Source organism: Apium graveolens, chromosome 6 (assembly GCF_009905375.1).
Source record: "Apium graveolens cultivar Ventura chromosome 6, ASM990537v1, whole genome shotgun sequence".
In the NCBI taxonomy this organism is placed as follows: Eukaryota; Viridiplantae; Streptophyta; class Magnoliopsida; order Apiales; family Apiaceae; genus Apium; species Apium graveolens.
In genome coordinates, this window is record NC_133652.1 from 42,738,480 (window position 1) to 42,750,859 (window position 12,380).

Here is a 12,380-nt window from a genome sequence, read left to right on the forward strand (position 1 = left end):
TTGTAGCACATCTCACTCTCTGGTTTCAAGCTGTAATTCTTAGATGTGTTAGGAGATAATCAGTCATGTTGACTACTAATGGAATGTACAAGTAGGAGGGCTAATTGTAAATATTTCATGCCTTGTAATTTTGTATAAGTGAAGAAGTGTCAACGGATATTGAAGACCTTCCAACGGATAAGAAACTAAGCTTCAACGGATGTCTCTAACGCCTCAACGGATAAGCTTCAACTGCTAGAGCATCAACGGATAAAGCCATCAACGGATGAAAGCTTCAACGGATGCACTGCTAGAGCATCAACGGATAAAGCCATCAACGGATGAAAGCTCAACGGATGCACTGCCTAGAGCATCAACGGATAAAGCCATCAACGGATGAAAGCTTCAACGGATGCTCAGTCTCATAGCAGTTGATAGGACAGTTAAACAAAGCTGACAGAGGCACATGGATTGACAGAAATGTGGTAGCCTATTTCAAGAACAGCAGAAAAGCAGCCGGTTTTTAGTCTGGTTTAAAATGGAAAGTCAACAGATAATTCCATATTACACTGGATAAATATGGAACAGAAACAAGTGGAGAACTATTGTCTTATTGTACTTTATCTTTGTCTTCACTTGTAAACTTGGTGTTATATAAACCAAGTAGTAGCTAGTAATTAGATAGAATTTTTCCCTGAGCTGTTTAGAAATATCAAGAGAGAAAATCATCTAGTTTGTACTAGGAAGCAGCTGTGATTTAATTTTGAATCACAGATTTTCTGAAATAACACATCTCTGGTGGAACAGCAAATCCACCAGAAAAGTTTTTAGTCTTTGTGTTCATTTCATTTGTGTTTAATATATATATGTCTGCATCAGCTCTAAGCAATTCACACACATTTGATCACTCAAACACTTAGTCTTACAAATTGCTCAAACTTGAAAAGGTTTTGAAATTTACATTCAACCCCCCCTTCTGTAAATCTCATTGTTAGTCCACTGGGAATAACACAATGCCAACTCTTGGGCCTTCCGACTAGAACCTACAGAGTCGAAATACCCTAATTTAGACATTCGATTATGCTTGACATATCCTCGCTAACATCTACCTAAACGTTAACAAAACCCGACTCGTAACATACTTCATATAATAATACACGTATCAATTAGGGTTCACGTCCTCGAAAGTCGATTCGGTGTTCATTTTCAGAAAAATACGTATACTCGTCATTTTACGAAATTAGGGTTATTGGTTTCGGCAAAACATTTTATCACAACATACAATCAGGTTCGCATAAAATATTTATATATATATTTATACATATTCGTTCGACGTCCCGATAATTGCCAGTTACGCTCCCGTATTTTCGTAGTTCGATTTCCCGGAAATCGGGGCAGCGCTTCCTTTATTTATCGGACTACCCGTCGAAACAATTCGACGTCAAACAAGTCAATTACAACCAATCACAATCCAATTCCCAACCACCGATTTCAATAATCAACAACCAACATCCATAATTTACCAAATGTCAATACAAATACAATTATTAATTATTATTCACATTTGTACTTTATCCCATATATTATATTTTAAATTGTAGGACTCAGAAATACTCATCATAGTCCACCGTCAGCTCATCGAAATGCATCGCTGACGGCAGTAAAATTCGTTGGTACCCGATTAATCGGGTTTCCAAACCAATTTAACCGATGATTTTCTTAAAATTTTTGAATAACATAAACATCAATACCCGAGGAATTTTAGAGAATCATTCGGGTTTACTCCGAATAATCCAAGAATTATCAGGTTAATTAGTACAACCATTCAACATAATTATATATACACCCCACGTGTATACACACGCCGAAAAACAATCGGACAAAACAACAACGGCAGCACAAGATATAAACGGAACAGGACAGCAGCCAGACAAGGACAAGAAGCCACAACACAGATAATTACATCACATACCAAAATTGAATCTCACTCACCACAACAACCACCTCGCCGGAAAGCAAGGGGCGGCGGCAATCGGAAAAATGCAAGGAACATGAGGTCCACTTACGAAATAAACGAGAAGAAGCGGGAAATAAAAGGGAAACAAGAAGGAATCTTGAACAAGAAAAGGGAAGAAAGAAACGGGAGGAATAGTACAGGGGAAGGATGAAATCGAGAGAAGTCTCGATTGAGAGGAGCAAGAACATGGCCTTCTGAGTTTATTTGTTTTTTATATATATAACCAATCCACAACCAATATGTGGCCCTGAACGAGCTTAAAATTCAACACCTGTACAGAATTCTCAATTGCAGGCTTTACTTGACCCGAAATTGGCATTTAACGATATGATTGTGCGAATAAAAATACTCCTGAAAATTCCAATAAATTCTTAAAATGTTACAAATACCCGAAGTTTATAACAAATATAAATTTATAATTTGTTAAATAATTTCTGAAACGTAATTTATATCCGTTTTTAATAATTAAACGAATCGACGCATGGGTGAAATTAATTCAATAAATTCCCAAAATAATTTTAAAATTCTCGGAATATTCCAAATTTAAATAAATATGACTTTCATAATTTTTGAAAAATTCTGGAATTAAATACAGAATTTACACAATAATTAAAAATTAGAAAATCATTTAAAGATAATGATCAATAAAATATTGATTCTCAATTTTTATAAACTCCTAAAAATAATTTATAAAATATGAAGCCATAAAAAATGATTTTAGAGATAATTCCCATATTTAGTGAAAATAAATCTGAATAGAATCAACTTTAAATACAAAATATGACAACACAGCTTCACAACTCATTACACAAATAATCCTCGAACACCATAATCCATATAGGTAATAACATATTAATATCCAGCTAACAGACCCACAGCATATTTTATTTATGTAATTATTTAATAGTTATACATTTAAACAATATAAAAATATATGAGTCGTTATATTGACAGCCCAATCCTAGTTAGAATCAGAAAATAGAGGCCCAATCCAAATTGGATTAGGGAAAACGAAGGTCCAAATCCAAGTTGGATTAGGAAAACCAAGGCCCAATCCGAATTGGATTAGGAAAATCAAAGCCCAATTGGATTAGTACTACGAAGGCCCAAATTATAGGCCCATATAATTAAAAAGCCAATCCAATGAGGTTTGAAAGACACATTGAAATGACCAGAATCAAAGTAGAATTATAAGTCATGATTCCTGTTCAAAAAGTTTCGAACAGGAGCCTGAAAAAGATCCACAAAAAAGGACTAGGATCTAGGTCGTGTTCAGGTGGATCAAGTTCGAAATACTTCGAACAGAACCCAATAAAGACCCGTGGAAATGACCAGGATTCGAGGTCGAGTCTAAGTTGTGATTTCTGCTCACAATGCTTCAAACAGAAGTCTTAAAACACTCACGGGATTGACCAGGAATGAGTCAGGTTTAGGTCGTGGATCCTGGTTGAACCACCACGACGAGGAGCCACATAATCGGTTGATTACGACCAGGAATGAGGTCAAGGTTTAAGTCATGGATCCTGGTCAAACTACCATGACCAGGAAACCACATAATCGGTTGAATACGACCAGGATTGAAGTCGAGGTTTAGGTCGTAAATTTGGTCGAGAGATTTCGAACAAAGTACAAAAAATGGTTAGTTCTTCGCCAGGATCCTGGTCGAATTCCAGGTCGTGGATCCTGGTCGAAGTCGTTCGACTAGAGCCTAGGAATAAACTAAAGTGACGACTAGGATCAGGTCGAAATTTCGACGAGGATCCTGGTCGAAAATAATAGAAAATTTGAAAACTCAAGGAAATTGAGGAAAATTAAGGAAAATTCTTGACAATTCAGGAAAATTCCTGTAAATCAGAAAAATTCCAAAAAGTTGAGGAAAAATCCTGGAAATCAAGGAAAATTCAGGAAATGAACATGAAAACCCTGAGCCTCGTGCAAAACAAATCGTTATAAATGTGTAAGTCGCTCCACACTTACATGTAAGAACGATACCCTGTAAGGGAATACATGAACTTAACTTCTGCGAAATCTTGTGCATTCCCAGTATTCTGGGGGGCAAATGAGGGGATAAAAATAACTTTATCTGTGTAATAAATAAGGCATAAATTATATTAGTCCCTAATAATGCAACAAGAATTACAGAAGGGAGGTTGAATGGATTCTTGAACCTTTTTTACAAATTATAAAATGTTCTATCTTAATAATATATAAGTGTTTGATTTGTAAAGTGCGGAATAAGAAGTTAGTAAAATCAGAATACACGTAATTAAAAATACAAGTATTTAAAAACTTTCTGGTGGATTTGAATGTAGCCACCAGAGATAGATATTATATCAAGAGAACTTTGTTGTAGAAAGATTAGCTCACAGTTGCTTACAAATATGAACACTAAGTTTACAAAGAAATGCTAAGGTTGCAGCTTACAATTATTTCTATGAGATAATGTCTTGCTTAGTTTTCGTTGTTGTTCTATTTGCTACTTCTTGGTTTATATATCACCAAGATTACAAAGTAATAAGACAAGATAATAAAACAAAACCTATCAAGTCTAATACTATGATGCTTCTTACTCTATTCCAGCATCTTTGAATATCTTCATAATAGCATGGAAATGCAATGCTTCTTTGTTCTCTAAAACCCAGTTGAATAGGCTTTCATCCTTTTGCATATACTCGACGCATGTGACTGTGTTGTCACTGTCAACAGATGTTTGAATTGATTATCCGTCGGGTACATGGCATCAGTCGGGTTGCCTTGTTGATCATCCGTGGAGTGCATTGTTGTTTATCCGTCGGGTAGCTATCTGGCACTGACTTCATTTCATTTATGCAGAATTACAAGACATCATCTATGTATAATTAATCAACCTATTCTGTATATCTAATTAAAATCAACATGACTTGAGTGCTACTACAGAATCTAACAAGGTGTATGCAGAAATGTGCTACAGACTCATTATTACACAAGCTACTCACTCGATGGATAATAAATCATCATCTGTCGGACATATTAGTCATTCGTCGGGACTATATTCCTTATCCGTCGAGTGCTACATTTTCACTAAGTAAATCTACTAAGGTGTTTTTTTAATGAAATCATCAAGTTCACAACATATTCACAACAATCTCCCCCAATTTATGTCTACTGGAATTATAGCCATAAATTAAGAAAACTTGATGATAACAAAACACCCTAAAAATACAACTTTAAAAGTAAGTAGATAAAACTATAAAGTGCTTCAAATAACAAAATACACAAAGATTAGCTCACAGTCATTTTCAAGGTGCTCCTCTAGCCTGAGCAGATTAATCTAATTCCTTGAAGGTCTAAATCTCTTTCCAAGCTTTCTGTTGTTTTCTTCTATCTAATTTTGGAGCTGTCTGTGGAATTCCAGTTCATCAGATTCTGAGAGATTTAGTTTTTCTTGCATTTCCAAAAGAGTCTCATTGCTAGAGATGCTCAATTGGTCTTCTTATCTGAAAAATCTTCTAACTCCTTTGTCATCCATGAACTCCATCAGCCAGTAGGGCCTTAGATGCACTCTTCTCCCTGTGTAAGGAATAGTTAGAGTCTTTGGGAGTGCATCTTTAGCTCTAATACTCCTCAGTTCTTCAATCTTCTTTAGAACAAGTCTTCTTGCAGTTACATTGAATCCAAAGTTCTTCTTGAATGATGAATAAACCTTTATCAGCACAGATGGCTTTCTTGAAGGATCCTGTGAAGTGGCCATTGAATCTCCTTTCCCCTTGTACTTGAAAACTAACCTTTCAGGTAGATTCCTGTAGGCATCAATCCCTCTAACTTCTTCCAGTTCATCTAGATAGAGGTTTAGATCAGAAATTCCTTGATGTCACATAAGTACATGTAATCTCCCTTGTTGACTTTGGATTGAGCTTTGATAAGAGATTTGGATTTGAGAGGTGACAGATTCACTTTCTTGACTGCTCTTGACTTTGTTCTCTTTGGCTTGTTAAGGATTGGCAATTGAAGTCAGGAATTGGTAGACTTTCCCGGTCTATTGGTTCATCCTTAGGCACAATAGATTCACCTTGAATGTTCCTGTAAGGATCCACCACCTTAATGTCTTCAAATACCACTGAGGGTTTTGATGTTTGAGTTGCAGTTGGAGTGGATTCCTTGGGAAACTGATCCTCCAATTCCTTACCAACAAAGTTCAATTTCCTTTTGGTTCTTTTGGCCAATTCCTTGTATCTGTGAGATTTCTTCTGTTGTGGTTCAACTTGCTTCTTTGGATCTTGAGATTCAGTGATTTCAGATGGCTGAGCAGGAATTTGTTGTGTTGGTTTCACAGCTTGTAGCTTGGCCAAGATAGCAGCTTGCTCTTTCTTTTATTAGCCTTTTTAGCATCTAGAGCTTGTTTCTTTTCTTGCTTCAATCTAGCCTTTTCTTCTCTCTTGCTTCAGCAAATTGAGGATGTCCAGCCACCCACAATGTTTTTACCATTCCTGAAAACTTTAGCAATTCTCCTTTTCAAAGCTGAATCAGCTGGATCCTTATAGAAGGCAATGGATCTTGACAACAGTTTCTTCTCATCAGGCTTTGGTGTCTCATACACTGTATCCAAAGGGTTCTTTAGTGATGATTTGGATAGTTCACCCTTGGCTTCAAAAGTACTTCAGCCTTTGAAGATTTGATGCAGGATGGCTGTCATCTTTCCAGATAGTTCATGCTCATTTCATTCACAGAGATTTGCCTGACTTGAGAGTGATGAATGGCTGACTTTTCTGGCTTCTTTGCTAGCCCAAACTTCTTTTGAATATCCTCATCAATTTTCTCACAGTTGATTGGATTCAACTGCTCCTTTTCAGCTGCACTTATATTGGCTGCTACTTCATTTATCAGATTAATGATGTCCTTAGCTGGTGGCTTTGAAATAGTAATTGTAGGCACAATTACTTTGCTAACTTGAATGTTAAGCACTTTTTGCTCCCCTCACTCCTAGAACTCTCTATCTCCCCCTTTTTGTTATCATCAAGCTGAGTAGAGGAGGAGGTTTGTGCAGCCACCAGTTTCTAAAGCAAGTCTGTTTGTTGAGCTTGGTGTAGATGAATTGCTGTAAGAGATGTTTCCATTGCTGTCATTCTTGTATCTAAGGCATCTATCTTTGTGGCAAGATCAGAATTTTTCCTGAGCTGTCTCTTGATATCAAACATTGTAGCTTCTGGAAGTTTAGAGTTCATCTTGTCAGAAATGGCCTTTTTCATGTCATCAATATCACCTTTGATAGTGTTGACATCTCGAGAATGTTGAAAACCTTGGATTTGTTGTAGTTGCAGAGAAGCAAGATGTGCTTGAAGGAGCTTTTTGGTGTTGGCATTTGTGGTGGTTTGAAGAGCAGAATTTGTCTGATTTATGAGTTGAATCAGGGTTGTCTTGAAGTAGTGTTCATCACAGTGCTTTGAAAATGCCCAAGATGGCATGCCTGATCTTGAACTAGAGTCTACTTCTCCCCCTATGTCCAATGGCCCTTCTTCACTATCTCCACCTTCACCTCCAAAGAATTCTTCTGAACCACCAGTCTCATAATCAACATCACCAGCTGTAGAGGGCAAAGCTTGTTGGGAACCACGGACTTGGGGTGTTACTACGTTTTACGATAAAGATACGAAAAGAAGATTACCTTGTTAATGGTTGATTCCACGCTCTTCTATTGTATTCCCAAATTCCCTTGAGCGAAGTGTGGCCTCCGTCTCTCTCAAGTTATCCTCCTCTTCTTGCTCCTTGGTGGCTACAATTGTTTTCACACAATTGCCAAGCAAGAAGAGAATAAGATATATATAGGCTACAATAGGGACCATGAATAATTAGGTTGGGCCTTCTAATTACATCTTGAGCCTAGCCCAATGTAATTAAATATTAATTCAATTCACTAAAGAATTAATATTGCACTACCTTTCCTAATACCGTAATTTAATTAATTCGGTTCCAATATTATTTGTTTATTAAATTCCCATGTTTAAAATATCATATGTCCATTAATTAAATAAATTACTGATAATTTATTTAATTAATATCTTTTATCCTTGATCATCCACTCAACCTTTATTTAATTATGCCAGAATAAATTTCACCTGCAGGGTTTCACATAATTAAATCTTTTTGAGCTTTCAAGGGGACATCATTAACCCGAATATTATCAGGACATGGATTCCTTCAATAAATAATATCCATCATGTATATAATTCCATCACCCAAAATATAATGATATAATTCAAAAGAATTATTTCATATATAAATCAAAGCATGTAATAATATACACGTGTCAATTACTATTTCCGGATTAAGAACCTAAGCATTAATAATAACATAGAATCTTAGTTCTCCTTCTTAATCAGTATTAAGGGAACAATTCTAAATTTGATCTTGTTCAATATACACAAAGTATACTAGCATTATTTATTAGTCAATATAAACTAATCTAAATACTACAACCATACCAGTGGATTGTCCACACCATCTGTGTTGAACCTTATTATATTATATAACCGTATTTAACAAATATTCTGTATCCCATTTGATACTAGATTGTTCACAATATATAATATTATACAACATGTAAACTGTAATAACCCCAATTTTTGGGAAATTTTGAAACCCGTATGGCATAGTGTTTTTGCTGGAATGAGGAAAACTTTTCATTGTCCCACACTATATAGGGTTCTCGATATGGATATTCTGAGATTTTATTAGTACTTTATATGAGGATATAGTGTATCGTAAAGATCGTCAGAATCCAAAATCCGAACACTTTGATTTTTCCCGGAAATCCAATAGATACGAAAGAATTGAGTATAAGGTAACGGATAAAAGAATTTAAATAAAAGGATTATAATAGAGGATCATAAAAAGGAATATAATGTATTGAGAAAGGTTAAGGGAACTAAGTAATAAGATCCCGGGTATGATCCCTCAAACGATAACGAAAACGAAAGTTAAGCGAACAGTATAACAGATCAGCGGTCATTAGGCAAACAATTAGGAAGTTAATCAAAGGGATTAGAGAGGATAGATGTCACCCAACCAATGAGAAGAGGACAAGGAGGGGAGGATGATATCATGAGGATGACACAAGCATGACATGGAAGGAAGGAGATGTGGTGGCTTTTTAACCACACAAAATCAAGGGCAACTAGGTAATTTACTAAAACAAACACAAAATTCAAACCAACCAAGCCAAGCAAATCATTTTCATCAAAATCAAAAGAAACTAAGGCATTGTTCTTCATGCTCTCGGCCAAAACAGAACCAGCACACTAAAACTGCTGTATCTCCTTCATTTCTCACTCAAATATTGTGTTCTATAGCTCATTGGAAAGTTATTGAGATGACCTACAACTCTTGTTCACAAGTCTCGTCCAAATAATCATGGTAAGACCCTCATTTTTACAGTTCTTTAAATCGGACTTTTAGAAACTTCAAAGCCTAACTTTGTGTTCTTGATTTCTTTGGAAAGATCAAGCTTGTAGGAGGCTCCCTAAGGCTTGCTAGCAACTTAACACTCCCAAGGAAGGTATAAACTTCAAACCCTAGCCTTTACTTTATTTGTTAGTAAGTTTAATGGTTGGTTTTATGAAATGAGAAGCATGGATTGTGATTATTAGTAGTTTGGTTTGATTTGGAAGTGTTTTGGTAATTGAAGCTTGATTATAGTTCATAGGTCTTGATTGTGGTTGTTTTGAGTTGAAAACCTTGGAGATTATGGACTGATGTGGTATGGTTTTGGTGAAGTTTTGTTGTATGATGGTTATGAGTTGGTTGGTGGTTAATTGGAGTAGTTTAAACATTGGTATCGCGTAAACATAGCGTCGTAATGTCCCGATTACTTTAGACTGCTTTTGTTCATAACATTTCGACCCGAGAACTCCCTGCTAGATTATGACTCATTGCCATGTTTAGATAGTTCATGTTACGAGCTTCGTTTTGATATGTAGTTCGTTTGATTCCTGATGTACGGTTTAGGAGAAACGACCGTTTCAAGTAACGGCGGTTCGCGAACGAATCATTTCCCTCGCCTTACTTTGAAACATAGGTTAAAGACCAAAAAGGGTTAATTAATGTATGAAACAATTATGGTAAGAGTGTTAGGCAGTTGGTAAGACACTCGCGAAGGAATCGCTTTAAAACTCGTAATGGTTAATTTATTAAAAATGGTGGAGCCGAGGGTACTCGAGTGACTTAAGAGAATCAATAAGCGCAAAACAAGCGTTAGAGTCTAAGTTAGTTAAAGTATAGATTTACAAGTGACTTTGGTTTAATTCCAACTTACTTATTGTTTATAGGTTACCAGGACTCGTCCCGAGCCTTTTATCACCCCAAGTCGCTCAGGCAAGTTTTCTACCCGTTATAACTGTTGTTGTGATGAATATATGTATTTGCATTATCTTGCGATAGATGCATGTTGGTTAATTAGCAAATAATGCAATATATTGAAGCATGCTGCTATGGTATATATATGCATGCCTGTTTCGCATTCTTGCCATATACATATATCTGTTGATTCAGTTGTAATACATATGCTAGAGGATAGCGGTAATTGCATATACCCTTAGTACAGGGACCAAAGGTGAAATATTTGTCTAAAACCGGGAGTCGAGGATCTCGAGTAGATTTTGTATATATGGATATAAATATATATATATATATATACTTATATATATATATATGGTCATAGTTTACAAAACTATTAATCGAATAAGGTTTATTCGATAACTTTAACTTTATTTTATTATTGAATATTATTTCGAATATTATTCGAAGGCGTATGACCTCCTTTATATTAAATGAATATTATTTGAATATTCATTCGAGGGCTTATGACTCTTTATATTATTTATTGAATATTATTTTGAATATTCATTTGGGGATTTATGACTCCTTTTATTTATTTATCTGAATATTATTTGAATATTCATTCGAGGGCTTATGACCCTTTTATTTATTTATCGAATATTATTTGAATATTCATTCGAGGGCTTATGACTCTTTTATATTATTTATTGAATATTATTGAATATTCATTCGAGGGCTTATGACCCTTTTTATTTATTTATCTGAATATTATTTGAATATGCATTCGAGGGCTTAGACCCTTTTTATTTATTTATCTGAATATTATTGAATATTCATTCGAGGGCTTATGACTCTCTTTATATTATTTATTGAATATTATTTGAATATTCCATTCGAGGGCTTATGACCCTTTTATTTATTTATCTGATATTATTTGAATATTCATTCGAGGGCTTATGACTCTTTTATATTATTTATTGAATATTATTTGAATATTCATTCGAGGGCTTATGACTAGTTTATATTATTTAATGAATATTCATTTGAATATTCATTTGAGGATCTATGACTCCGATTATTTGCTGAGATATATTCTTTATTTTATTAAAGAATAAGGTGTCGATAATCAAACTCACTTTTGATTATTCAAATAAAGATAGTACTTTCGTATAGGTATATCTTTGGATATTTAATATTCATTTCAAGTATAAGTTTCAAAACTTCTACTTCAATTATTTTTTATAAAGATTATTCTTTATGGAAATATTATTTAAATAATAATATTCAGATATTTTCTAATATATTGGGACTGATTTATTTTGTTAAATCAGCATCACTCCAAACATTCTTAAAAATGTTTTGCGAGTCTTAAAATGATTTTTAAAAGTTAGAGCGGATCCCAAAACTCATTTTTATATTTAAGATCCTCCTTTGAAGGGGATTTAAATACTCGCTCAAAACCTGAGGGATCCGGCTCTGTGGTGTGTTTTATATTCGCAACAAGGTTGCTGTTTTGTTAAATGAATCGATTACCTACCCAACACTCGGGAAGTAAAATTCTTGGAACAAGTTAATCCATTAACAGGCATCGCCTGGGAAATATCGGTGAGTTCTCCTTTCCAACTAGATACGACTTCTTGGTGGAGCCGTATCAACAAGTTTCTACTTGGGGAAAGGGGGAACGAGCTTTACGTTTCAGAGTCATGGATTTCATCTGAACTAGGAGTGGCGTAAGTGGTCGAGTGGCGCCGGCCCAGCCTTATTATATTGGCCCAAATGGCCTGGAAGTTCCGCTAAGGCGGTCCATTCCTTAGGAGTTCAGTGTTCGGTTGACAAGTAAATCCGACAGGTTCTCCTCTACATGTAGAAAATGGTGGGGTTGCACTACTACGACTGATCATCGTAAGTGGTCTTCCTGGCGACGGCAAACTCCCGTAATGAGTTCATCATCCAATTGGATATTTCTGCAACACTACCCAGAGCATTTCGATAGAAAGGCTACGGTTGGGCGATTGTTGAGTGTTGGCAGGGTCAAGTTTCAAAATGATGTTTGCATCAAATGAAGTATCTCGTA